This window comes from Rattus norvegicus, chromosome 9, assembly GCF_036323735.1.
Source record: "Rattus norvegicus strain BN/NHsdMcwi chromosome 9, GRCr8, whole genome shotgun sequence".
NCBI classification, from domain to species: domain Eukaryota; kingdom Metazoa; phylum Chordata; class Mammalia; order Rodentia; family Muridae; genus Rattus; species Rattus norvegicus.
Window position 1 is genome coordinate 33450188 of NC_086027.1, and position 16617 is coordinate 33466804.

A 16617-nucleotide genomic window follows, 5' to 3' on the forward strand; every position below is an offset into this window, starting at 1 on the left:
GTTTGCTTTTATGTTTTCATGTTGTAAACACCATGGCCCAAAACAACTTTGGGACAAAAAGCTCTATTACATCGTACAGGTTACAGTCTATCACTGAGGGAAGCAGAAGCATGTACTTGCCACAGAAACCACAGATAATCCTGCTTAATAGCTTGCTCTCTGGCTCATGTTTCTTATATGGCCCAGGCCCACATGCTAAGGTATGGGATTCCTCACAACGGGTTCTCTTGCATATATGCTCTCCCATTCCCACATCAATTAGTAATCAAGAAAATCCCCCACCCCAAGCTGTAACCGCAGGCCAATCAGATACAGGTAATTCTTTAATTGAGGTGTCCCTTTCCCAGGTGTGTCAAGTTGACAACCAAGATTAGCCATCACATGGATGAAACCTGTTTATTTCTTGGTATCCTAGGGACAGAGAAAGCAAGAGAAATAGAAGAAAAATATCCTGAGTGAGGTAACCCAACCACAAAAGAACACACATGGTACGCACTCGCTGATAAGCGGACATCAGCCCCAAAACTTGGAATACCCAAGATACGATTCATAGACCACATGAAGCTCAAGAAGAAGGAAGACCAAAGTGTGTATGTTTCAGTCCTACTTAGAAGGGGGAACAAAATATTCAAGGAAGAAAATACAGAGACAAAGTGTGGAGCAGAGACTGAAGGAATGGCCATCCAGAGCCTGCCTCACCTGGAGATCCACCCCCTATACAGTCACCAAACCCAGATACTATTGCAGATGCCAAAAAGTACATGCTGACAGGAGCCTGATATAGCTGTCTCCTGAGAGGTTCTGACAGAACATGACAAATATAGAGGTGGATGCCTGCAACCAATCATTGAACTGAGAACGGGGTTCCTAAAGGTGAAGTTAGAGAAAGGACTGAAGGAGCTGAAGGGGTTTGCAAGCCCACAGGAAGAACGATATCAACCAACCAGCACTCCCACAGACTAAACCACCATCCAAAGAGTACACATGGACACTCATGGCTCCAGCCACATGTATAGCAGAGGATGGCCTTGTTGGGCACCAATGGGAGGAGAGGCCCTTGGTCCTGTGAAGACTAGATGCACCAGTGTAGGGGAATGCCAAGGCGACATGGTGGGAGGGAGATGGGATAGGGGGTTTCTGGAGGGGAAACCTGGAAAGAGAATAACATTGGAAGTAAAGAAAATATCCAATAAAAAATAAATTAAAAAAAAAAGAAAGATCCAAGGTCAATAAATATCTTCAAATTCACATTTCTAGTGACCTATTGTCTACAGAGTGACATTTCTCAATAGCCCTCCTCCTCTGAGGAGCCCTGTCCTGGTTTAAATGACAATGACCCCGTAGATTCATAGGGAGCAGCAATATTAAGAAGTGTGTCTTTGTTAGAGTCGGTGTGGCCTTGTTGAAATAGGTGTGGCCTTGTTGGAGTAGGTGTGGCCTTGTTAGAGGAAGTGTGTCACTGCAATAGACTTTGACATTTCAAATGCTCAACTGGTCTAGTTTCTCCCTCCCCTGTCCCTCCCCTCCCCTGCTGCCTCCTATCTCCTGCTTCCTCTTAACTCTTTCTCCTGTGCCATGTCTCCTGTGCTCCTCCATGTTTCCTGTTTCCTGCCATGGTGATAATGGATAAACCTCTGAATCTGTAAGCCAACTGAAATTAGACATTTTCTTCCATAAGAGTTGCCATTGTCATGATGTCCTTTCACAGCCATAAAGCCCTAATGGTCTAGGGACAAACTTTTGACATGTTAGCCTGTAAGGAACATCATAACTCAATCATTACAGGAAGCATTTCCCTTTGTTCTGTGACCTATGACTGTAGAGAAGGCAAATAAGTAAAAAGTTCCAGAGACTGGCATTCTGACAGACTCCTGCCAGAAAAGAGCCTTTTTTATTGGATTTTTTATTTGCATTTCAAATGTTATTCCCTTTCCCAGTTTCCCAGTTAGGCCCCCTATCCCATCCCCCTCCCTTTATTCTATAAAAGTGTTCCCCTCCCAAACCACCACCCTCTCCACTGCCCCTGACATCCCCCTACACTGCAGGGTCAAGCTACGGCAGGACAAAGGGCTTCTCCTCCCATTGGTGCCTAACAAGGCCATCCTCTGCTACATACGCAGCTGGAGCCATGGGTCAGTCCATGTGTATAGTCTTTGGGTAGTGGTTTAGTCCCTGGGAGCTCTGGTGGGTTGGTATTGTTGTTTTTAAGGTGTTGCAAACCCCTTCAACTCCTTCAATCCTTTCTCTGACTCCTCCAATGGGAACACCATTCTCAGTTCAATGGTTTGCTGCTAGCATCCACCTCTGTATTTGTCATGCTCTGGCTGAGCCTCTCAGGAGACAGCTATATCAGGCTCCTGTCAGCATGCACTTGTTGGCTTCATCAATATTATCTAGTTTTGGTGACTGTGTGTATATGGGCCGGATCCCCATTGGGGCAGGTTCTAATGGGCCATTCCTTCAGTCTCTGCTCCAAACTTTGTCTCCATATCCCCTCCCATGAATATTTTTGTTCCCCCTTTGAAGAAATACTGAAACATCCTCACTTTGGTCATCCTTCCTCTTGAGCTTCATGTGGTCTGTGGATTTTATCTGGGTAATACAAGTTTTAGTGCTAATATCCACTTATCATTGAGTGCACACCATGTGTGGGTTTTTTTTTGTTTTTTGTTTGTTTGTTTTGTGATTGGGTTATGGCACTCAGGATGATATTTTCTAGTTCAATCCATTTATCTATGAATTTCATGAAGTCATTGTTTTTAACAGCTGAGTAATATTCCATTGTGTAGATGTACCACATTTTCTGTATCCATTCCTCTGTTGAAGGGCAACTGGGTTCTTTCCAGCTTCTGGCTATTATAAATATGGCTGCTATGACCATATTGGAAAATGTGTCCTTGTTATATATTGAAGCATCTTTTGGGTGTATGCCCAGAAGTGGTGTAGCTGGGTCCTCAGTTAGTACTGTGTCTAATTTTCTGAGAAACTTCCAGACTGATTTCCAGAGTGGTTGTACCAGTTTGCAATCCCACCAACAATGGAGGAGTGTTCCTCTTTCTCCACATCCTCGCCAGCATCTGCTCTCACCTGAGTTTTTGATCTTAGCCATTCTCACTGGTGTGAGGTGAAATCTCAAGGTTGTTTTGATTTTCATTTCCCTGATGACTAAGGATGTTGAACATTTCTTTAGGTACTTCTCAGCTATTCAATATTCCTCAGCTGAGAATTCTTTCTTTAGCTTTGTACTCCACTTTTAATGGAGTCTAACTTCTTGAGTTATTTGTATATTTTGGATATTAGCCCTCTATCTGTTGTAGGATTGTTAAAGATCTTTTCCCAATCTGTTGGTTGCTGTTTTGTCCTAATGACAGTGTCCTTTGCCTTACAGAAGCTTTGTAGTTTTATGAGGTCCCATTTGTCGATTCTTGATATTAGAACATAAGCCATTGGTGTTTTGTTCAGGAAATTTTCCCCAGTGCCCATGTGATCAAGACTCTTCCCCACTTTTTCTTCTATTAGTTTGAGTGTATCTGGTGTGATGTGGAGGTCCTTGATCCACTTGGACTTAAGCTTTGTGCAGGGCAATAAGAATGGGTCAATTTTCATTCTTCTACATGAACTAGTCCCATTTCTTGAAAATGCTGTCTTTTTTCCATTGGATAGTTTTAGCTCCTTTGTCAAAGATCAAGTGACCACAGTCCTGTGGGTTCATTTCTGGGTCTTCAGTTCTATTCCACTGGTCTACCTGCCTGTCTCTGTACCAATACCATGCAGTTTTTATCACTATTGCTCTATAATACTGCTTGAGTTCAGGGATAGTGATTCCCCCAGAAGTTCTTCTATTGTTGAGGACTGTTTTTGCTATCCTGGGTTTTTTGTTATTCCAGATGAATTTGCAAATTTGGGATTTTGATGGGGGTTGCTTGAATCTGTAGACTGCTTTTGGCAAAATGGCCATTTTTACTATAGTAATACCGCCAATCCAATAGCATGGAAGATCTTTCCATCTTCTGAGATCTTCAGTTTCTTTCTTCACAGCTTGAAGTTCTTGTCATACAGATCTTTCACGTGCTTGGTTAAAGTAATACCGAGGTATTTTATGTTATTTGGGACTATTGTGAAGGATGTCATTTCCCTAATTTCCTTCTCAGCCTGTTTATCCTTTGAGTAGAGGAAGGCTACAGATTTGTTTGAGTTAATTTTATACCCAGCCAGTTTGCTGAAGTTGTTTATCAGGCTTCGTAGTTCTCTGGTGGAACTTTTGGATCCAGTATCCAGAGGGTACTAGGAGGTCCCTCTTGGGCCAGGAATGTGAGCAGAAGTGGCACTCTCCCCTGAGCTCGCAGGATTGTCTGCACTTTTGAGAGTCCTCTAGTATTTTTAACCATTGTCCATTTTAACTTAAATACATAGCTATAAAGTATAAACGAAAATATGGAAAGTGCCCTCTTACTAAGTGCAGTCCACTGTAAGATTTTGTATCCTAGTCTAGTGAATTCTTTTATAAAATTATTCTGGTTGTCACTGACTGAGTTAACTTCATTATCCATTAATGTGTCAACATAAATAGTTTTAAAAGTTCTGCTCTATGGCTTTCAAGGTTTACTTTAGTCCAAGATATTAATTCTCAACATGACCCAAAGTACTTAACTTCTCTGTGCCACCATTTCCTGTAAAATGCTACTGAGTGTATAGACTTGATGAAGTATAAAAAGAGCTGCATATCTTAGGAGTGTTTTGAAGAGGGTGAAAGTCCTCAGAGGAGGGTCCTCTTCAAAGATTGATAACAGGGCCTTCCCCAATCCAGTAAATGGACTTTATACCATACTACAAAATAGAATAGGCAACCAACTTCAAACAATGAGTTAAAAAAATTAACTAAACCATGAACCATCCCACAACACAGTAAGTATAGTCTTGGTAATTTATCCCAGAGAAATTAAAGCGTGCAGTCACACAGAGAACTGTTCACAGGTATTCATGGCAGATTTATTTGTAGTAGCCTAATAATAGAATATTCCCAGATGGATTTCAATATGTGAAAGATAAACATGCTCTAATACATACATCTCAGGGAAAGATATTTAGCAATAAAAGGAAATAAACCATTGACATGTACAATAACTAAGATAAACTCCCAAAGAGTTATGCTGAGCATAAAAACAAGTCTCAGATTATATACTATCTACTTATCTTTCTATGTTATTGCTTTCAAATGGATAGGAATCAATGATTTTTTTCTCAGTAAAAAATTCAATTAAAACATAACGATAGATAAATTGTAGTTATCCTGCTACAAATATTTCTTACACACACACACACACACACACAAACACACACACACACACACCTCTTCAGATAAACTCTTCCCAGACTAAGACAAAGAATTCCTGTCTTCCAACACCAATACCACTTCCGCCTTTAAACCACCTTCAGCCATACACCATTCTCACCCTTATATATTCCCATCCCCCACATGACTTCCACTCCTATACCACTTCACCTTTATATCACCTCAACCACTACACCGCACTACTTCTAAACCACCTCAACTCCTACACTGCCTCCAACCTACACCAATTCACCCCTCCACCACCTCCACACTTACCACCCCACCTCTATACCACCCTACCCCTACATCACCTCTGCCTAGTCTCAATGAACAGTGGGGTCAGTTCCCTATACCCTCTTCCCTTGACTGGAAACATTCCGAGTTTCTCATCCATAAAGTCACTAATTACTTGCTAAATTTAAAACGTTAGTCATTCTGAAACGTAACAAAGAGCCCTGCTGCACCTCTGTGTGATATTAGCAATCTAGAAACCACCACAATCAACTGAAGTTTGCAAAGGAATCTTTCTAGCTGGGTGCTGAGGAATTTCCGGAAAGGAAAACAAGCACTGAAAATGGTAAAGTGGTGTGTGTGTAATACAGGCACAAACCAGGTAGTTTTTCGGTGTCTTGAACTTGGCCTAATGAGTGTGGGGTTCACTTTACAAATGTGTTGTGTCAATCATTTTCCTCGTTGCTGTGATAGAAACCTATGAGAGCAACATGAAGAAAGAAAACTTTACTTACAGTTATGGCTTAAGGGAACATAGTGCATCATGGCCAGAAAGGCACTGCATCTGGGACTCTATGATGCCGGGAGCCTGCAGCACAACTTGTTACCACTCAGTGGATTAGAAAGCAGAATTTGCCAAAACCACATCTGAGCCATAACTCACAAGCCCACCACTATGAATCTATATCTGCTTGCTAGGCCCATGTAAGAGAGGCTCCACAACCTCCCAAAACAGCACCACTATCCAAAGGCCAATTTTTAAAATACATGATGAGTCTGTTCACACTCCTATGATGATATTCTACCACTGGCCCTCATGGGCTCGTGGACAACTCATAGTGCAAAATAAATTCAGTCCCAGTTTGGAAGTCCTATAGCATAACAATGCCAACACTTTTCAAAAGTCCTAAGTCAAAAATCTCTTCTGAGAATTCGGGTAATCGCTTAACCATAAGCCCTTGTAAAATAAAAAGAAATTAAACTTTCATACTTTCAACATACAATGATACAGACTAGACATTTCTGTTTCCAAAGAATAGGGGTTTAGAAAGGGAATTATTGAAACAAATACTGATTAAATACAACAAGGAGAATGGCAAAACCTTCAGTTCCATGTTTGGTGTCTAGAAATCATGGTGGCACCAATGGGCTCCAATGAACTTAGGTAGTCTTCACTCTACCACTTCGCTACTTGTAGCACACATGGCTTCTCTCTCGATCCCATTTCACTATCATCTTTCTCGTGGATATCCTCCCTTCAAGTATCTTCAATATCCTGGGTCCACTGAAACTTGGGCTTTACTGTCACCATTTCATATACACAGCTTACCCAGGAACTTCACACAGGGAATCCAAACCTACAACCCATTGTGTGTCTGTGACAGCTAGCTAGAGTCTTGGTGTAAGCCCACACAACCTTGTAACTCTTGGACTCTGGACAACTGTTAAATCCAGCACTATATAAATAATCATGCCAAGTTCTGCTGCCAACTTGAGATGCATTCTGATCTCCTTCTTTATAGCTGCAGCAGTCTCCAGGTACCTGCACAGCTATATCTGGAAAGCACTTCCCTATTTGTTCCTGTTTGAACAGGACAATTTTGGAACATTTGATGGGTAAAAGTTTGCATTCTAGGGAGCAGAGCCATCACACAATTAGAATTTTCTCAATATTGGTATTAATTTCTTTATCACTTATAGTTGCTTTGGTCACATATCCTGTCTGCAAATTTAACACAACCCATGCTTCTTGCCAAACTGCCTATTTCTACACCTTTTTGTTCAACTTTCAGATCTCTTTTATGGTGTTCCTCCATAAGTCTAGTGGCTAGGATTTAGACCTTTCAGATCTCTCTTACTATAAATATGGCTTAAAATAGAGAGCGGTAACCATGCTAGAACCTAAATGTCACATTATCTTAAAATCTCTTCTATCAAATAAATCCAATGATTCTGTGTATTAAGTTACATTAACTTCTCTGAACCTTGGGAGAATATATCCAGACTCTTTGTCTGAATGTAATATCAAGGTCTTGACAGGGTCCTTATTCAACTCTGGAAACTCAAGAGCATGGCTTTCTATCATTGTTTTGATAGTCTAAGCTTCTAACAGAGTGTGACTCATTAAGCTCAGATTCTGGAGTTTCTCTAAACTACTTTTCATACTTTTCACAAACCAGGTACTTGTACAGTACTATTAACTATTCAATCAGCTTTATAACAGTTAACATCACCAACTTTTGATACCAATATGTTAGGTGCCATTTTTGCTGCTATAATATAATCAATACTGACAAATGAAATTCATGGTTGCTTCAGTACACAGGTCTGAGGCATATAAAACATGGCAGTGCGGACTCTATTCATAGCGGTAAGAGCTCATGGCATGACTCAATTCGTCTTAGCAGGTCCAAAACCAGAGAACTTCAGAAGTAGAATCTCCTTCCTGTGTCCACAGCTCTGTCCAGTATCCAAAAGTTTCTGGAACCTTCCTCACATTGTTAGAAGCTGGGAACCGCTGGAAAGCAACATCTGTGGGACATTTTATAGCCAAACTACAACAGGTGTATTTTGGGAAGATATCCAAGATATCATGAGGGAAGGCCAAAGATTATTATCTATTCTAGTTGGATCTCTGTTGCTGTAATAAACACCATGACAAAAACAACTGGGAAAGATATGGGTTTAATCTCATAATATAGGTTACAGTCCTTTCTCAGGGGAACCAGGGTGTGTGCTTGAAGCAGAAACCACAAGCAAATTCTGCTTATTGGTTTTCTTCTAAATTCTGCCTGACTAGTCCATATTCCTGCATCCCCCACTACACCCCCTACCCACACTGGACTAGGCTCTCATACATCAATTAGCAATCTAAAAAAGAAAAAACTTCACAGACATGACCACAAAACAGTGTAATTGAGGTAATCCCCCACCTGAAGCTTCCTCAGATAACTCTAGACTATGTCAAGTACATGGTTTATGGGGTTCCCTGCAAATGCCACAGCTGGCAGGGTAATGATTCTGGTGAGGCAAGAAGAAACTCTGGTTCAGCAAGATATAGCCAGTGTTGATTCAAACTTCTAGAGTCTGACCCCAAGCTGTTTACTTTTGATATATTTAAACACAGCACAACTTTGGAAAACAGTCTTTCCACGACAATTGTCAAAATAAAATTTAAGGCATGACTACATGGAAACTCTCTTACAAGGTACTTATGACCTCTCCCATAAGAATGACTTCTACTGAGAAACATAGCGGGAGCAGATGGGCAGAGGGAGGATACGGAAGGGAAGGGAAGGGAAGGGAAGGGAAGGGAAGGGAAGGGAAGGGAAGGGAAGGGAAGGATAGGGAGAAGGTGGGAAGGAAAACTCAGTGTACTGGCTGATTTTGTGTCAACTTGACACAAGCTGGAGCTATCACAGAGAAAGGACCCTCTCTTAAGAAATCCTCCATGAGATCCATCTGTAAGGCATTTTCTCAATTTGTGATCAAGGGTGGGAGGGCCTATTATGGTTGTTGCCATTCCTGGGCTGGTAGTCTTGGGTTCTATGAGAGAACAAGCTGAGCAAGGCAGGGGAAGCAAGCCAGTATGTAACATCCCTCCACGGCCTCTGCATCAGCTCCTGCTTCCTGCCCTGAGTGAGTTCCTGTCCTGACTCCCCTTGGTGATGAACAGCAATGTGTAAGTGTAAGCTGAATAAACCCTTTCTTCCCCAACTTGCTTCTTGGTCGTGATTGTTCAGGAATAGAAACCCAACCTAAGACACTGAGGTTAGGGGGCAAAAAAATGAAAGAAAAAGAGAATGAAAAAAAAGGAAGGAAGGTAGGAAGGAAGGAAGGAAAGAAAGAGAAAGAAAAGAAAGAAATGAAGACAGACAGAAAGAAAGAAAGAAAGAAAGAGAGAAAGAAAGAAAGAAAGAAAGAAAGAAAAGAAAGAAATGAGAGAAAGAAAGAAGAAAAGAAAGAAAAAGAAGGAAGGAGGGAAGGAAGGAAGGAGGGAAGGAAGGAAGGAGGGAAGGAAGGAAGGAAGGAAGGAAGGAAGGAAGGAAGGAAGGAAGGAAGGAAGAATAAAAACAGAATTGAAAAACCAGAAAAGCTTATGTTGAGTGAGGAACAATGCTCAGGATAAAGGTCTAGAGTGGAAGGATCTAGGATAAACATGACAGTGAAGTCTGCGAATTCTTCTACAACATACATGGGACTCCTTTCATAAGAATGGGTTCTACTGACTGAGAAACAATGTTCAGGAGGCTGGAAACGATCTGAGATAAACATAACAGATTTAGTTGAGACCTGGCTTTACAGAGAGGAAAGCTCACTAGATTATTAATTATATCAGTTCTCAGCTTTTGTGGGAGTGGGGTAGGGAAGCAGGTAAAGATTCCTTCCGTTGAAGAGAGAAGACTGTGTTTAACATTCCCAGTTTCTCTTAGTGGCATCTTTGAGCATGATGACCTCATGCCCTTTGTAGACTGTTGTTGAAAACATTTAATCTCAATCTGGGAGAATATTCAGTTCCCAAATAAAAGACACATACAACACAACCTTTATATTTATAATAAGCCTTAATCAGCACTATAGCTGGACAGATATCTACCTTCTATGTTATTATGTCTACTTCTCTGCCAATAACCCCACTATATGATCTGCCATGTTTTGTCTGGACTGCTCTTAACTCCAGTTAGCCAGCCCACATGGCCATTATTTTAAGAGTCTTACCCTATGGTGTCTTTTCATCTCTCGATCTTATGCTCTCTCCTCCAGATCTCCTCAGACCCAAAGCCAAGGAACTTCAAACCTTGCCTGTGTCTCTTCTTCCCAGCTATTGGCTGTCAGCATTTTTTATTTAACCAATAGTTTTATACTAGGGAGCAAGGTCACACTGCACTTGCAGATTCTCTCTTTCTTGAGCACAACCAGGCCTTTGGGGGGCAGTATTTATCATTACAATACATAAAGATCAAATCTCAACACCAGATAACTGAACTTGTCCCTAGAACAAGGACCGAGAGCACCCTGTCTACCCTGGACAGGAAGGTGCATGCTTGTAATGCACACTGGAGCAGAAATTGACAGCATGTTTTTTAGGTGCTTGATCTTCCACCTCTGATAGTTTAAGAATCATTGTTCTCCCATGGACCTCAGCGGTGAGGGTGATGGTGGTTAATCTAAGAGATTAAAAATAAAATTTGATGTTAAACTTGGGTAACTGATTTGAAAAAATGCCGAATTTCTGAAAGGATGTGACTTTAGAAACTCTTTTCGGAACACTTTGGGGAAAAAAGAGTATTAACTTTATCAGTGAGAAAATATACCCCCCTCAAAATACTACAGCAATCACTGAGAAGGAGAGTATGAATTCAATTTATACCACTAAGAATTCAATTCTTCTTCCTATTCCAGACAGGGCTGCTATTATTTTTTCAAGAGAACATTAGCTGAGCAGCGAATTTGTCAAAGAAACTCTTGGTAAAGGAGGAAGCAGGAATAACTGATTTTTTTCTCTCTTATATATTTTTTTAAAAAGCCAGTAAAAGATGGGGGTTGCTTGATGTATTACAGAAATTATCCTATTATTGTAGCGATGAAGAGACTTCATCCCCATCCATTTATTCCTGATGTGATTTTTCCTCCATGAAAATCCTTTTGTTTTTGAAAAGTGTTTGTCATGCCGCAGGTATAATTCACACTAATCAGGATGCATTTTAAAGGGAAGGTTTGAGGTACCCCATTAAGGGCGACAATCTCAGACTCACGCAGCCACTTTACAATCTGCTCCTTTCCCAGTGTGTTTGCCAGCTACCTAAAATTAATTGTCCTTAGAAACTTGCAATAGAAAAGCAATTTTGATGCACAGCCTACAGTGAGTGTCTCTTCTGTGGAAGAGACTATTTGATATATGTAAGGGTGGATGAATGTGTGCTGGTTGCATGCTCTATGTAGCCTGCAACTTGCAGGGATTGTTGAATTTTGAGGAGGACATGTTTGTTTGTTTGAATCTTGAACCCTTGATGTATTGTCTTCCTATCATTTAAAACCAATTCAGCTTCATTTTCTTCTGAGTCATATTAATTTTTATATTATTCTTTGAAATTATACTTACAGTTATTTTCCTCTTCTCTTTCCTCCCCCAAATCCCTCCCACATTTCCCTTCTTTGTATCTTTAAAGATTATGGTCTCATTTTTATAATTAAGTGCAAACACACACACACACACACACACACACACACACATATATGCTTTTGAGCATTCATTCGTCTTCTTTGGCATGTCTATTGTTGTTGTCCTTGTTCAGATCATGCTTAAGTAGTCATGTTGGCGAGATTTTATGAGTGCAGCTTCTGACATTCCAAGAAGATACAGCCTCACAGCAAATCCCTTGTTTTCCTGGCTCTCGCAGTCTTTCAATCACTTTATCCACAACGATCCCTGAGCCTTAGGTACAGGATGTGTCCAGTAGCACTGGGCTCCACACCTATACATTTTGATTGCTTGTGGTTTTCTGTAATAGTCTCTGTTTGGTACAAAGAGAAGCTTCCTTGTGTGGATATCTACTTATCTGTGGGTATAGGAACAAATCATTAGAATGTAGTTACAGATTGTGTTTGGTTAGTAAAGTGGTGGCCGTAGTTTTTCCTTCAGGATCCATGGCTTCATTAACCTTGGGTAGTTGTCTGGGTTTCTAATACAGGGCATAATTTCCCTTTTGATGAGTGGATTTTAAGTCCAATTAAAGAGCTGTGGGTTACTGCCAAGGTATGTATGCCACTACTGCGCCCTTGGCGTTTTCAGGTACTGGTCAGGTTTCTGGTCACTGGTCTGGTTGATAGGCACCATACCTGGGTTGGACTGTTGGTTTCTTCTCTCATTTGGGAACTTTCATGGTGTCTTCTGGTACCCTAAAAGCTAGTCCTCAGGGAGGAGCCTCTCAAATCAGTTTTCCAGAGTGGGTTTCATACAACAAAGTCTATAAGACTTGATTCTAAAATATGTCCAGGCACAGGGAGGACAGGAATGAGCTCTCTACCAGAAATCCTAGATCGGTTGCTCAGAACCTAAGAGCAGGTGATCTATGCAGAAAGAAGGGTCTTCCTAAGACCAGGAGAGGATTTCTCCAGGTTAAAAGAAAGGAAAAAAAGAGAAAGCAACAAAATTTTCAGGCACAAAATATGATGCTCTGGTGATCAGACCTCAGACTAATCAGATGTGTTATAAGTGAAGGAAGAGAGGATCACAGACATACCATGGTAAGATGTTAGTGACACAAAGCAAGAGAAATGGCACTGTAGAGACCATAGGCACCAGAATCATAAACACCATGTCAACCTCTTGACACTATAGGGGATCTTGGTTTTTGTAGATCAACACTTAAAGGGTCATATGGAGGTGAAACCTTAAGAGGCAGCTGAGGAGGCCTTCTTATCTACTCTCAGCAGTGTGGAAGTACATGATCAGAAAGTAGTTACATTGGGTCATTAAAAGTCATTAATTTTCATTAGTTTATTAATATATTGTTAAGTTAAATTTTTTTAAGGACTCAATGTCGTTGTTTTTTGATCTTGCCCATCTCAGCTTATGGACTGACAGTCCCCATTCCACAAACAATATGCAAGATCTAATATTTTCAGTACACATGCACACACAAACACACACACACATATGTAGTATCACATCAGTGCTAGGTGATAGCCTGTTTCTTCTCATCTCTCAGTAACTGACAAAGGCAATGTGCTCTGTCAGTGCAGTAATTGCTATGGGTTTCTAAATTTACAGTCTTAAATGGTTTACGTTAAAGGCAAAGTATTTCATGCACACAGACAAAGGTGTAGGTGGGTGCTAGGGATAGAAAGGCATTCTGGGAAGAAAGGTCAACCTTTGATTTAATTCATTTAGAATTTGGATACACTCCAAACCCAAAAAAAAAAAAAAAGTTCTCTTCCCGTTTCTTCATTGTAGTGGCCTAATAAATCCTTATTCACAATGGTATATTGGAGTTAAAAATAGTTTGCTTGGCCCTACCATATTTGTCTGACTCCTTCATATTTACCATGTGTAGTCTTTCTCTATTATGACAGTTTAGTCGAAAGGAAATGTTTTTGCAGAGAGGAAATGTTTTCCATTTACTTCTCAAGCACCCAAATTCACTCACCAAGGTATTATCATGCTCTACAACAACGCTGTCCCCAGCAACAAGAATCGTGTGAGAGCTCTAGAGAGACATAGTAAAGTTTAAATAAGGTAAATGACAAAAGAAAAATAGATACTAGGTAGAGATCTAACCTGCTTCCCTCAAATTATGAACCCCTTACTTGGGGAATCCAAAAGACAAAAAACATAGCAGAAATGGAGATTTCAAACAAAATCTCCATTTTTAAATGACGCTCTTGTAGTCAGGCAGATCTAATGCGACTGAGCCAGCCCACTATCAGCAGATGGCAAAAGGGACTAAATCACTCAGTACCCACGAGGGGGGAAGCAGGAACGACTGCGAAGCACCTCGTTTAGGTATAAATCAATTAAGGAAAAGAGATATTACTAAATCGATCAGAGTGAGCCCGTGCCTATTAGCCTGGCTCTAATGTATAGTCAGAAATAAGAGTCTGATTTTAAATGCACAAGTGGCATAATGAGAGCAGGGCAGAGTCTTTACAACATAATTACCCATGCTCTGACTCCTGAGCCGTGCTCCTCTCCACTCTAGACTTCACTGGTCAAACTTCAGAGCTGCGGGCAGTTAGAATTCTAATTCCCCTTGTTGGCCTGTCTTTGCTCATCCACTTTTATTTTTATTTTAAAACTTCCCGGTAGAAACATTGTGATGGTTTGTATGTGCTTGGTCCAGGGAGTGGCACTATTAGAAGGTATGGCCCTGTTGGAATAGGTGTGTCACTGTGGGCGTGGGCTTCAAGATCCTAGTCCTAACTGCCTGGAAGCCAGTCCACTAGCAGCCTTCAGATGAAGATGTAGACCTCTCAGCTCCTTCTAAACCATACCTGCCTGGATACTGCCACGCTCCCACCTTGATGATGATGGACTGAACCTCTGAACCTGTAAGCCAGCCTCAGTTAAATGTTGTCCTTGGTCATGATGTCTGTTCACAGCACGAAAACCCTAAGACAAACATTTTTTTTCCCCAAATGTGTAGATATCTGTGAGTCTCACCCAAACTCAACCAAAAACTAAGCTAGGTTAGGTATGAATGGAACAGGTGCAGATATCTGCAAAGAGCTAGGAATCAGATTAACTAGCTCTCTCTCTCTCTCTCTCTCTCTCTCTCTCTCTCTCTCTCTCTCTCTCTCAGATTTTTTAGAGGAAGCATTTCCTTTGAGCAAAAGAATTACATCCCCACATCTTGAGGGAAGGTAACCATGGTGAGCTGGAGGTTAACATAAAACATATTTAGCTTTCATTTAGCTTTCAGTTGAAATTTCTGGGTGGGGAACAAGAAACAGACGGGGTTCTTAGTGGGGAAAAAGAGACAGAGCTTACTTAGCTGGGGACTTCTGTTGGCAGCATCTCAGGGAGCTTGTGTGGGCTTTCAAATGACATGGCCTGGGAGCCCGGCAGGCACAACAGCCTTCTCACTTCACTTTTCTTTGGGGAAAAGATGTGTGCTTTCAATGCCACGAGCACTGCTAGCAACAGACTGAGGTAAGGACCTTACTGTGACACTGCCAAACTGTAAAGCAGGAGAAAGAGATAGAGTAAGGCCACACACTGCTCTTCCAGAGGACACAAGTTCAGGTCCGACCCATACCTAACAGGCCCTCGCAACCACCTGTCTCCCCAGCTCCAGAGGATCTAAAGGGTCTCACCTCTTCCTGCACTGGCTCGTGTGCGCACACACTTTTACCTGCACTGGTGATCAAAAATAAAAGCTTTAAAAAGGGAAATAGGAAAAGCGTGAACGAGTCATGTGATTTTAAGGATTCAAAGGGTGATTGATGGCTTGGGTCTATTCAGTACCTACTACTACGCAGCTCTCCCCTTCTCAAGTATGGGGATATGCTCACAGCGCAAATTTCTTCGTGTTGCACAGCTCCCAGGAGGATGAGTCAGTAGGCTTAGGTAAGAGCCTGGGATTTCAGATTTCTAGCAAAATTCCAGGTGGTGGTGGCAGCTGAGGATGTGGCTGTTCTGCAGGGCATCCTTTGAGTAGCAAAGGTTTCCGTCCTTGAATTCTAAAGCCAACCCTAGGAAGGGAGATTGGGATGATCTATACAACTGCACTCTACAGATGCCCGGGGGAGGGGGGATACAAATGCTGTCCTAATGATGAAAGGCGGTTGCTCTTTGTTCTTTAATTAAACTCCCTTGTACCAGCTTCTTCCTACTCCAGGTACAGACGCAGAGGCCAGCAGCACCAGGCTCACCTGAGAGCTTGTTAGAAAGGAGACTTCAGGCTGCACTTGATCTGCATTTTAATAGACTCCCCAGGTGACTCGCATGCATATTAAAGTTCGGGAAGCACTAGATTAAAGGATTAGCCTCCAGCTCTCCAGAGGCGGGCCTTTTACTACTACGAAATTTTCTTTGTGCAAAATTAAGGTTTGCATTAAAGTTGTAATTTTAGGTACGTTAAAATAAAGGCGTAGGTACCACCCCACACTCCTACCTGATGACAAGTGGGAAAATCTTTCCAGTCCCACCTCTGCTAGGATAGGTGACTCTTTTTCTCTTAAACAAAACTAACTAACAACAAAACCCATTTAATCATGTGTATGCAGGAGGATATTTGTACAAGAATGTTAAAGAGGCGAGAATGGAGCATGGAGTCAGCTACCCTGGAATTGATGATTCAGAAGGTTCTGAGCTACCTGTCTCTGGGTACCGAAAGACACCCTTTAGTACTCTGCAAGAGTCCTCTGTGAGCTCTCAACCACTAAACCACCAATCTAGCACCTCCGGTGACATTCTTGCTCAAAATTAAGCCATCTTGACCACAACCCCAGCAGTGCTCACTCTGTACGTGAGCGCAACCACGTGCACACGTACACACACATACACAAACACACAAACACATACACTCACATCACACTCAGGAAAAGTAAAA